Source organism: Lathamus discolor, chromosome 2 (assembly GCF_037157495.1).
Source record: "Lathamus discolor isolate bLatDis1 chromosome 2, bLatDis1.hap1, whole genome shotgun sequence".
NCBI lineage: Eukaryota > Metazoa > Chordata > Aves > Psittaciformes > Psittacidae > Lathamus > Lathamus discolor.
The window spans coordinates 115,179,306-115,190,644 of record NC_088885.1 but is presented as its reverse complement, the minus strand read 5'-3'; the positions used below and the strand labels follow the sequence as shown (position 1 = coordinate 115,190,644).

The window sequence follows — 11,339 nt, the reverse complement described above, 5'->3', positions numbered from 1 at the left end:
AACTGACTCTTCATGATGGTGAAACAATTAAATATACTTCCCATACATCTTCTCTTCTTTGAGGCAGTTACCTAATGAATCCCTATATCCCACTCAATTGGTGTAAATAATTTCTTAAGGGGCTGGTTATGACTATGTGTAATACTATTAGGCTTGGAGAGGGAGCCAGCTGTATGGGAATCCTTCCAATTACATTATTATCTGATCGTAGAACGGTTTGGGTTGGAAAGGACCTTAAGATCATCTTGTTCCAATCCCCCTGCCATAGACAGGGAACCCCCCCCCCCACTAGACCATGTCAGCCAAGGCCTTGTCCAACCTGGCTTTGAACAATTATGTCCCCTTATTACATGTTGTAACAGTGTATGATAAATAATGTCACATACTGCCTGATGTAAGTTGCAACAATTGTCATTTCCATGGGGGTCACAAAGGGAAAAAGCTTTACTTTACAGTTATGTCTATCTATTTGTATTACTGACTTAGACTATCACAATTTACAGAGTTTCCTGATATGCTTGCATAATTTTCTTAATTTAAATAAAACAAAAGCCAGAAATAAAGTAGCAAGCATACATGAAATGCAGTGTTAGGGGTTTCTGTATTCTGTCTTGTTTTCATCACTGAGTCACTGTGCTGGACTGATCACTGTTTAAGTGAACAAAAGCACAATAATACATCCCGAGATCCTCTGAGTATCTTCTTCAGGGTCTCAAGGACAGGGTTGCAGTTTGGTACAGATTTAACAGACAATGATGCTAGTGCAGTTGATGTTACTAAAAGTACTGTGACATTTGCTTTTAGTAATTCCTATTTGAGATAGAGGAAGCAGAGCTTGTCTCAGGGAGCCTTTATATTACACTACTTTTAGTTTGGTGATTTGATGATCAGAAGTAGATTCTGATTCTATCTGTATATTACGTTTCCAAGCCTGGTGGTTAAGCATAACTTGAAAGGATTTCTTTACATCAAAAGGCTGTAAGAGAACAACCTTAATTGTCAACTTTCTTCTCAATGTGTACATTGCTTTGTGGAATTCTAAAAGAGTTTTTGGTTGCCTATCCAATGATATGGTAGTAAATATATGTATTTAAAACTATTAACCAATTTTTATTGCTGATATGATAAAAATATAATTTATTTTCATTTGAGAAATTGTTAACATGATGTCCCTTCGAAGGTAACTATGTATTTACAGGAGGAATTAGTAGAATAAACTCTTCTTCACAGAGCTCAATAGTTGCAAAGAGACAGAAGCTCTTCTGCAACTTATTTTGCCAGAACTTAGACATCTGTTCTTACGTGGCCTGTAACTGTGATGTGGGTCAGATACATGTCCTGCACATCCTACAAGACCCTCAGTCATTACAAAAAGGTTTGGGGCTTTTTTTTTTCACTTAGTTCTGTTGTATGGAAAACTTCATTATTCATACTTTACAGAAATAATTTGCCTTATGAAATAATTATCAAACAGGATCAATTTGTTTATAGCATAATTGCATCACTGACCACTGAAGTTGAATATCTTTCTGTCTTTCCTCTGCTTTAACCTGGCAGCTGTTAAACACTCCTCCTCCCACAGCCAAGCTGCAGTTCTGCCACTACAGTCAATTTGCACAGGAGGATCCATGAAGCATTGTGTCTTTGTTTTCTCCCTCGAGACAGCAGCAGTTCAGAGTTCACCAAACAGAACAAAGAGGAAGTTCATCTTTGCTTTTCAAACCATAAAAGCAGCTGAACCCTTCTTCAGTGCCTGGTGAGGAAAGGGGCTTCCTCAGGTGAGATGCATGCTCCAGATTGCTCTTTTCTCAAACATCTATGTCTAAATTCTTTTGATAAGCTTTTAAGAGCAAATACTTCATCATCTAAACCAGCCTGACTATTCTCAGGAGGGAGAGTGTTTGCTTTCTGGGTTAATAGTTGTCTCTAGGGGTGTTCTAGTGAGTTACCATTGCACAGAGTCAGCTTGGCTGAAGGGACAGTGACTTGGTGACTCTGAAACCTTGCCTTTCCCCCAGCTCTGCCTGCCACTCCCTCCTCATGCCAAGTAATGCTTTACAGCAGGGCCAAGCAACTGCAGCCTTCCCTGGGGTGGAGACAAGGACGTGCTTTAGATCAGGCCAGCAAAGTCCATCTCCACTTCTGACAAAAGCAAAGGTAACTTTACTGCAGCTGTGGGTTTTGGTTTTTGTTGCTGGAAAAGTACAGTTTCTTCACAGACAAGTGATTAAATCAACCGAGACAAGTGCAGTACCTAGCAAACAGTGCTAAGGTGGAAAATCCAGTGCATATATTTAGTAATAAAATGTTGAAATTAATGTATGATTTGTATGAGGCTATCATGCAAATATTTCACATTTTTTGAAATTATGTCTTTGGTCTTTTCTGCATTGTTTAAAGATTCTTTACTGCAATGTGGCCCCAGCTGCCACTTGATTTGGGGTAAAAGTTCCTAGTAGAAAGTCCTGTATTCAAGGCTGTTGAATATATCAAAATTAAATATAGTTATTCAAAATATATAATGGTTAATGCATATGCTGTGAAAAAAATATGCACTTCACAGAGGGGGCTCCTAACCCTCGGACAGCTCTTGTTACCAGAGCAGTTGTGTTAGGTAAAGTTAACCAGGTTTTAAGTGCTTGCAGGACGAGGGTCCTTGGGAGCAGAAATGAACAGACCGAGGAGTACATTAGTGAAAGGGTTTGAGTCTTTAAGTGGACAGTTGGCACTTTTAGAATGGAGAAATTGTTTTCCCCCTGCATGCTCACTGTGGTTTTGATTCTCCATGCTTCCTGTCATGCTCCTTAGACAAATTCAAGCTGTTTAGTCCCTTATAACTACCAGGAGTAACCCTTCCCTGCCCTTTCTTTTGCTTTACTACCTCCTTTCACTTACTCAGCTGCTTTCTCCTTATCTGTCTCTCTCCAGCTCTTCCCCTGTATCCACTCCCCTGTTTGCTGTCTGCCTGGTTTTTGTTTTCTGGAGCACCTGAATTGTTTAACTTTCTAGGTGCCAGCTGCAGCTGTAGAAATGAGTAAGCCTGCCGAGCTGCGACCTGTGGGATTGGCAGAGCTGTAAAAAAGCCGGACCAGATCCTTGCCCTGAACACAGGCGTTTTGTTACTGCCTGACAGCATGAAATACTGACTTTGATGTGTATGTAACAAGGAGTGGCCGAGCAATTCTTTTGTTATGTTCCTCTGCATAGCAACTGAGGCTGCTCTGAAGTTGTCTGTAGACCTTTTTTTCAGGGCAGGGTGACTGTTTCTGAAAACTTAAATGTCAGAGAGTGTTCAGGTAGGTACAAACAAATTATTGCTCTGTTGTGCAGCTGGTGGAATAGAACAGAACAGTACGGAACAGACTATTTCAGTTAGAAGGGACCTGCAACAATCATCTAGTCCAGCTGCCTGACCACTCCAGGGCTGACCAAAAGTTAAAGCAAATTTTTAAGGGCATTGTGCAAATGTCTCTTGAATACTGACAATCTTGGCATATCGGCCACCTTTCTAGAAAGCCTTTTCCAGTGTTTGGCCACCTTCCTGGTAGAGAAATGCTTCCTGATGTCAAGTCTGTACATCCTCTGGAGCAGCTTTGAGCCATTCCCATGTGTCTTGTCACTGGATCCCAGAGAGAAGAGATCAACACCTCCCTCTCCACTTCATCCCTCAGGAAGCCATAGAAAGCAATGAGGTCACCCCTCAGCCTCCTTTTCTCCAAACTGGAGAAGCCCAAAGTCTTTAGCCACTCCTAACAAGGATGTTCCTTCCAGCTTTGTTCCTTTCCTTCTCTGGAGGCATTCAAGGACCTTCACACACATCTTCCTTGAATTGTGGGCCCAGAACACCACAGAGTACTGAAGGTGAGACCACACCAATGCTGAGTACAGTGGGATAATCACCTCCTTTGACTGACCAGATCTGCTGTGTTCAATGCACCCCAGCGTGTGGTTTGCTCTCTTGGCTGCTGGAGCCCACTGCTGGCTCACATGAAGCCTGCTGTCTGCCAGCAACCCCAGATCCCTTTCTGCAGCACTGCTCTCCAGCCACTCCTCTCCTTGTTTACAGTCGTGTCTGGCATAAGCATAAATCTTAGCATTTTTTTTATCCATGAGTCTTCATCAATGCTGGACAACTGAACTGCGTTCAACAGGAAGATTATTTTGAAAAGCCACAGCTTGGGCTGTGGAATGAATCTGTGCCGTTCTTACTGTAATTTGTCAAGTCCAGTGTCAGCTGCAATGCTAAGTCCAGTGTAACTTTTCAGGGATGGTAGAGTAAGGAATATGACGTTTCCTGTCTCAGAAAAAAAAGTATTATTCTGTGATTTTATTTTCTTTTTTTCTGTCACAATTTAGGTCCATGAGCTAATATACTTAAAATTATTTTGTGTGCCTCTATGCAAAGTCAGTAGGCTGGCTGAGCAAGAAAAAGAGATCTCCATTTTAAGAGAGAACAATGCATGCCCAAAGCCAGATACCAACTGCTCTGAAGTTCAGGCTGGAAATCAGAACAGTGAACTCAGATTGGTGGGGTTTGGGGTGACTTTCAGTTGGAAATGCAGAGACAGGAAGTCAACTGTTTTTTTGGGCAGATTTTCTTATAAAAGGCATTCTATTTTGAAAGTTATTAATGGACTGGATGTGACTACAGGGAAAGTTCCTTCAAATTTTCATAGAATCATAGAATTAAGGAATCATAGAATGGTTTGGGTTGAATGGACCTTTAAAGATCAGTGTTCTGGTTTCAGCTGGGATAGAGTTAATTTTCTTCTTAGTAGCTGACGCACTGCTGTGTTTTGGCTTTAGTCTGAGAACAATGCTGATAAGGCACCGATGTTTTAGTTGTTGCTAAGTAATGCTTATCCTGATAAAGAACTTTCCAGTCTCTCATGATCTGCCAGTGAGGAGGGGCACAAGAAGCTGGGAGGAAGCAGAGATAGGACACCTGACCCAAACTAGCCAAAGGGGTGTTCCATACCACAGCACGTCATGCCTAGTATAGAAGCTGGGGGGAGTTACCTGGAAGGCCCAGATCACTGCTTGGGTCGGGCTGGGTATCAGTCAGCAGGTGGTGAGCAATTGCGCTGTGCATCACTTGTGTTTATTGTTAGTTTTCTTTTCCCTCTCCCTTTCTGATTTTATGTTTTCTCCCTTTGTTATTTCCCTTAACATTATTATTAGTAGTAGTAGTAGCAGTAGTAGTATACTGTACTTTAGTTATTAAACTCTTCTTATCTTAGCCCACAGGTGTTACACTCTTTTGATTCTCCCCATCCTGCCTGGGAAGGGGTAAAGGGCAGGGGGTGATCGAGGGGCTGCATGATACTTGGTTGGCTGGGTTTAAACCAAATGAGCAGGGACATCTTCAACTACATCAGGTTTCTCAGGGCCCCATCCATCCTGACCTTTAATGTTTCCAGGAGTGGGCATCTTCAACCTCCCTGGGCAACTTGTGCCAGTGTTTCACCACCCTCATTTTCTAGCAATTCTTCCTTGTATCTAGACTCAATCTGCCTTCTTCTATCCATTGTCCTATCGCTAAAGACCCTGTTTGACTTCTTGAAGGGCTATTTGAGAGTTACTTGTGCAACATGTACATCTGAATGCTAACTAAAACCTCACTCTTGGCTGGTTTCACCACAGAGTACCTTGTTGAAAAACATGCTCTTTGCAAGTGTTGGCTAGCTTGTTAGAGAGTGCATGTCTGTCATATCAATAAGTGTATAAGCTGGCTGAGTGTTAGGTTATGTTTTCACTGCATTTAACTCATGTTCTTAGTTGAGAGTTGCCACAATACCAACCATGCATGAAAATCTCTCATTAAATTAATGACAGTATAGCACAAAACTTTGGCCTCTGTCTCTGCTTTTAATTGTCCTGGTAATACATCTGCACTGCAGTTTGGTTACAGACTAAACCATTTGGAGCTGAAACTCTGCAGATGCCTAGCCTAAGTTCATTACATGAGCCCACAAGTCAACTCAAGCCCCTCCCAAGATGAAGTCCTGAAATAACTCAGCTTATGCTAGCTGCAAAGAGCCATCTAGGACCACCTGAAAAGCCTTGGAGCAGAAATAACTGCCTTACACATGGACATTACCTCACATATATATAGGGTGGTATTCATCATAAAAAAGTAAAATATTTATGAGAGAAAAATCTATTAAAGTGATACAAAATATCCAAGACTGAAAAAAATGTGTGAAATTGAAACTTGTTCTGTTATTACTTGTAAGATTTCCTAAAAGGTTGTTGTTGTGGAACTCTGTGAATTGGCTTTTATATTAATCATCCTTGTGATGTTAGCTGGGTTTTTCTTTTCACTGAGGTACTTTACATATACACTATGAAATGAATGGAATAGAATGATATTAGCTGTGTTCACAGTAAAAAATTACTAGTGTTCTCTAAAAGTTCTATGCAGGATAAGTGAGAATATGTATTGGGTCAAGCAAATACAAGCAGATAACAAGAAAAAGAACACCAGTAAAAATAATAATACAAATAATTTGAGGTTAACTGCAAAAGCAGAAGAACAGCAAGATAGAGTCTCTATGCATACGCTTAAATTTTCTACATCTTTGGGGTGCTGGTCGATGAGAAAATGAACATGAGCCAGCTTCAGTGTGTGCTTGCAGCCCAAAAAGCCAACCATATCCTGGGCTGCATCAAAAGGAGCATGACCAGCAGGTCAAAAGAGGTGATCCTGCACCTCTACTCTGCTCTTATGAGACCTCACCTGGAGTATTGTGTGCAGTTCTGGTGTCCTCAGCATAAAAAGGGCATGGAACTGTTTGAACAAGTCCAGAGGAGGGCCACGAGGACGATCAGGGGGTTGGAGCACCTCCTGTATGAAGACAGGCTGAGAAAGTTGGGGCTGTTCAGCCTGGAGAAGAGAAGGCTGCGTGGAGACCTCATAGCAGCCTTCCAGTATCTGAAGGGGGCCTATAGGGATGCTGGGGAGGGGCTCTTCATTAGGGACTGTAATGATAGGACAAGGGGTAATGGGTTAAAACTGAAACAGGGGAAGTTTAGATTGGATATAAGGAGGAAATTCTTTCCTGTTAGGGTGGTGAGGCACTGGAATGGGTTGCCCAGGGAGGTTGTGAATGCTCGGCCCCGGCGGCGTTCAAGGCCAGGTTGGACAAAGCCTTGGGTGGGGTGGTTTAGTGTGAGGTGTCCCTGTCCATGGCAGGGGGGTTGGAACTAGATGATCTTGAGGTCCTTTCCAACCCTAACTATTCTATAATTCTGTGATTCTATGATTTATAAAGTGAGAAGGGCACTCAGGAGAACTCACATGACTCAAGCTAATACAGATAAACCAGTCACTCTGAAAATAAAAGGAATCATAGAATAGTTTGGGTTGGAAGGGATCTTCGAATTTCATCTACTCCTACCCCCTGCAATGAGCAGGGACATTTTAAACTAGATCAGGTTGTTCACAACTACATCCAGCCTGGCCTTGAATGTCACCAGGAATGGCACATCTACCAACTCTCTGGGGAACCTGTACCAGTATTTTATTACCTTCATTGTCAAGAATTTCTTCCTCATTTCCAGGCTGAATCTCTCCTTTTTTATTTTAAAACCATTACTCCTTCTTGTCTCATAGCCGGCCCTGCTAAAAGGTCTCTCCCCATCTTTATTATAGGCCTCTTTTAAGAACTGAAAGGCAACAATATGGTCTTCCCAGTCTTTTCCAGGCTGAATAAAACCAACTGTCTCAGCCTTTCCTCATAGGAGAGATGCTCCATCTGTCTGATCATTGTTGTGGCTGTCCTCTGGACCCTCTTCAACAGGTCCGTATCTTTCCTGTACTAAGGACTCCAGAGCTAGGTGCAGTACTCAAAGCGGGGTCTCACCAAAGCAGAGTAGAAGAAATCTTGGTTCCGATGTCCTCACAGAGTCCAAGAAATTTCAGTAAGGCAGGGGGCTGGATTAGGTAATCGCAGGGGGTTAGATTAGGTAATATTTGAAAGGTCCTTCCAACCCAACTCATTCTATGATATTTAAAAGGTACATTAAAAGGGCTTATGTGGTCTGCATTTGCGAAAGATGAGAAAATGCAAAGATTTAAGAAAACTAATTTCAACTTTCTAATAGTAATTAAAGGACTTGTATCAGCTGGGAGGCTGTTGAATCCTCATTACTGAGAGGTGTTAGGGTTAGAATGGCCATTTTTCCTGAAAGATTGCAGTAGAGTTGATCCTGTGTTGAGTTCCTTCTGCTCCCTTTTTCATTAACAGAAGCAATGTGATTGGATAATACACAAGTTAGATGAGACTGCAAGGTCCAGTCCTTTAAGCCACTGGGCTTTCCTATTCAGCATCTCCTGGTGATCTGAGAGGGGCTGCTGATGTAGTCAGGTACTGTTCATTTATCATTGGGGATGTAGAATCTGACTCTGTAACTTTGTGTGCACTTAATTTTTCTTGTAATGCCTTGAATGGATGGTCCTAAAGTCTAAAGCACTTTCCAGAATTAGACTTTTCTTTCTTTCTTCTCTTTTTCCCCTCTCATCTCCTCATACCGCACCCTCTCTCCACACTTCAAAGAAAAGGTCTAGTTGCAGTTTAACCTTCTCTTTCTCTTTTCACTTGCAAATCAAAACATGGCAAAATATATTGCCAAGTATTTGCCATATTGCCTAGTTTTACACAAACTTTTCATCTCAGCCCTGTTCTCTTGAATACTGCTTGTGGGCTTTACTGTGAATCCTAGACTCACTCCTCACTTCATGTTCATACTCCAGGGCTTCCACATGGCCGACTCTCTTTAAAAGTACTTACTGAGGACAAAAGAAGAAAGAAGTAATGCTGTAAAGAAAATTCATGCCTGTCATCAAATATTAGTGTCAAAGGCCTGTTCCAACTGGAAATACATTAACTCTAGCTAAATTTAATCATGGAACTAATTTTAAGGAAAAATGAGGAAGTAACGAGCTATAGTTTCAGGAGCTTAAAATATCCAGTGAGTCAATCTAGTCACAGATAATTTCAACAGAGAGCTCAATTGAATACAAAATTAAAAATTGACATATTTAACTTTTTTTTGGTACCTCAGAATAAAGGAAATCAGGGCACATTGTGTTTAGATGTTTCATTCTTTACTGTAAGAGTGACAGAGCACTGGAACAGGTTGCCCAGGGGGGTTGTGGAGTCTCCTACACTGGAGATATTCAAGGCCCGCCTGGACAAGTTCCTGTGTGATGTACTGTAGGTTACCCTGCTCTTGCAGGGGGGTTGGACTAGATGATCTTTTGAGGTCCCTTCCAACCCTTGGGATTCTGTGATTCTGTGATTCTGTGATTATATATGCTAACTTTGTCCTGCAAGCTCTTAGCTCATGGTGTACATTATGAAGCTAGTGGAACTTTTAAGATGAAACTTTTGTGGGTGATTTTGTCTGCAAAATTTATGGTATGTGGTATGGCACAGCTTGTGATATATTATGCCGAAATGCACACATAAAAAGTACTGTAAGGTGCTGCAAGTCTGTCACATATTAGAACTGTCATTTTTATTCTCCAGTGGACTTATGCACCTGTTAAAAATGTCTGCACAGCGTTTTCGTACAGAAATGAAATGTTAACGATGATGCCAAAGTAGTTTTCACACGCTTACACTAGTGATATTTTCCTTTTGAAGAAATTGTATTGATAAAAACAATTACAGAGATACTCTGTGAATCACAAATGGTGATAGAACAAAATAAGAGCCGAGTCTGGTGAGACTTCTGTCAGAGTGGGCTGTGGACATGCGTATTTCATTGTGGGACGGTTACAGGATGTGTATCCCATCACCTTGAGACTACTGATACTCTGTTGAATCGAAATGCATTCTGATTTTGATGGCAAAAAGCAAAAATCACCAATGATCCAAGGGCTGCGTTAATTTTTTTTTCCTAATGGTTATACAGCTATGAATGTAAGAAAGTGCAAACCATAATGGTTAACTTTAGTGTTAAGGCTGACTACTTTCCATTAAGACTTGCCTATTTCAGATGCTTTCAGACGTTTCCTCTATAAAAAGTGCAAATCCCATACAATCTCCTAGAACTGAGACTAGGCAACTTCTTGAAGGTGATAGAGAAAGCTATTTGCAATCACTGGCAATACTCATGCTCAATTTTCAGATCTGGGCATAATAAAATTGAAAGCACCTGTCACATGGCAGTGGAGCATAATTGAGAAGACTTAAAAGGAAAATAGGTATATTTCTTTTCATTCTGCCTCTGACAATGGCAATAGGAGATGCCATTAGAAAGTGTGTTCAAGCCTGGCCATTGTTTGCTGTCCATCCCCTAGTACTCACCCAGATGAGGCTACTTAGTAGTTATAGAACTGTTATGCATGAATTTCTCTAGTCCCTTGATCAGCCTGTCGATGGTGCACCTAGAGCCTACCATGGTAATTTTTATTCAGTAATATATTAAGTAAAGAAATCAAGTCAGATATACAAACCCAGAAACAACACAAGAAAAGCATTAATTTCCTGCTATTATTAATAACTTTGCATGTCCAATAGCAGTTATTTGTATATGAATAATTGATCTAGAGTGGATTTTACAGTCAAAGGCAATTTATTTTAATAGACATTCAGCATCAGAGACTTGCGAACTGTCCTCTGTATGCATGCTACAGGAACATTGCCCACAGTGTGTTTGTATGTATTTCCAAAACACCTTAACACCTCAGCATCTTACAAACATGGATGAATTTATCATCATATTCCTAAGAGGAAGAGATTAAATTGCTATTCCACTTTTAGAAGACAATTTGTTGAAAACAGAAAAATTAAACAACTTACCAAGATCTTACAACGTGTACTGAGGAGATCTTTGTTTCTTGAGTCATAAGGTGATTCACCTCCCTGACAACCTGAGCCTGCACTGACTGGCCCCTGGACAGACCCTTGCCCAAATCTTTGATACTGGATCACTGTAAGATCAGAGCCTGCAGATACAAAATTACCATTTAGCTTACCTATATTTTGACTCATTCATTAAAGATTTGAGTCAAATATTTACTCTTTTACTGAGTTCAGATAAACCTTTTTAGAAAATATCTGTACAAAAAAAAAAAAAAAAATAAAATAAAAATTGTAGTCAATACTGGCCTGGAATATAAGAAGGAAATTTGATTCAGAAAAATCAGACTGTTCAGTTTTTAGTTTTAGGACCAAAGTGGTTTTCCTTGGTTCAATTCATCTTTACCCGTATGCACTGAATGTACCTGCAATGCCTGTGCTGCCCAAATACTGTAATTCAAGTGTCATGTGCTGTCTTTCTTTATGGCTTGTGCTCCAGCATTGATCTATAGCTCCTCTGAAGCAATT

At 40.8% G+C, this 11,339-nt stretch overlaps 1 long non-coding RNA gene across 1 annotated transcript in view; it reads left to right on the top strand.

Moving 5' to 3' along the window:
• Positions 1 to 1,565: 1,565 nt before the first annotated feature.
• The window catches only part of LOC136008636 (uncharacterized), a 49,532-nt gene continuing 39,758 nt past the window's right edge, over positions 1,566 to 11,339 (top strand). The window contains exon 1 of the long non-coding RNA XR_010610172.1: positions 1,566 to 1,778. This is a non-coding gene — a long non-coding RNA (uncharacterized LOC136008636). The remainder of the gene's footprint in view (positions 1,779 to 11,339) is intronic.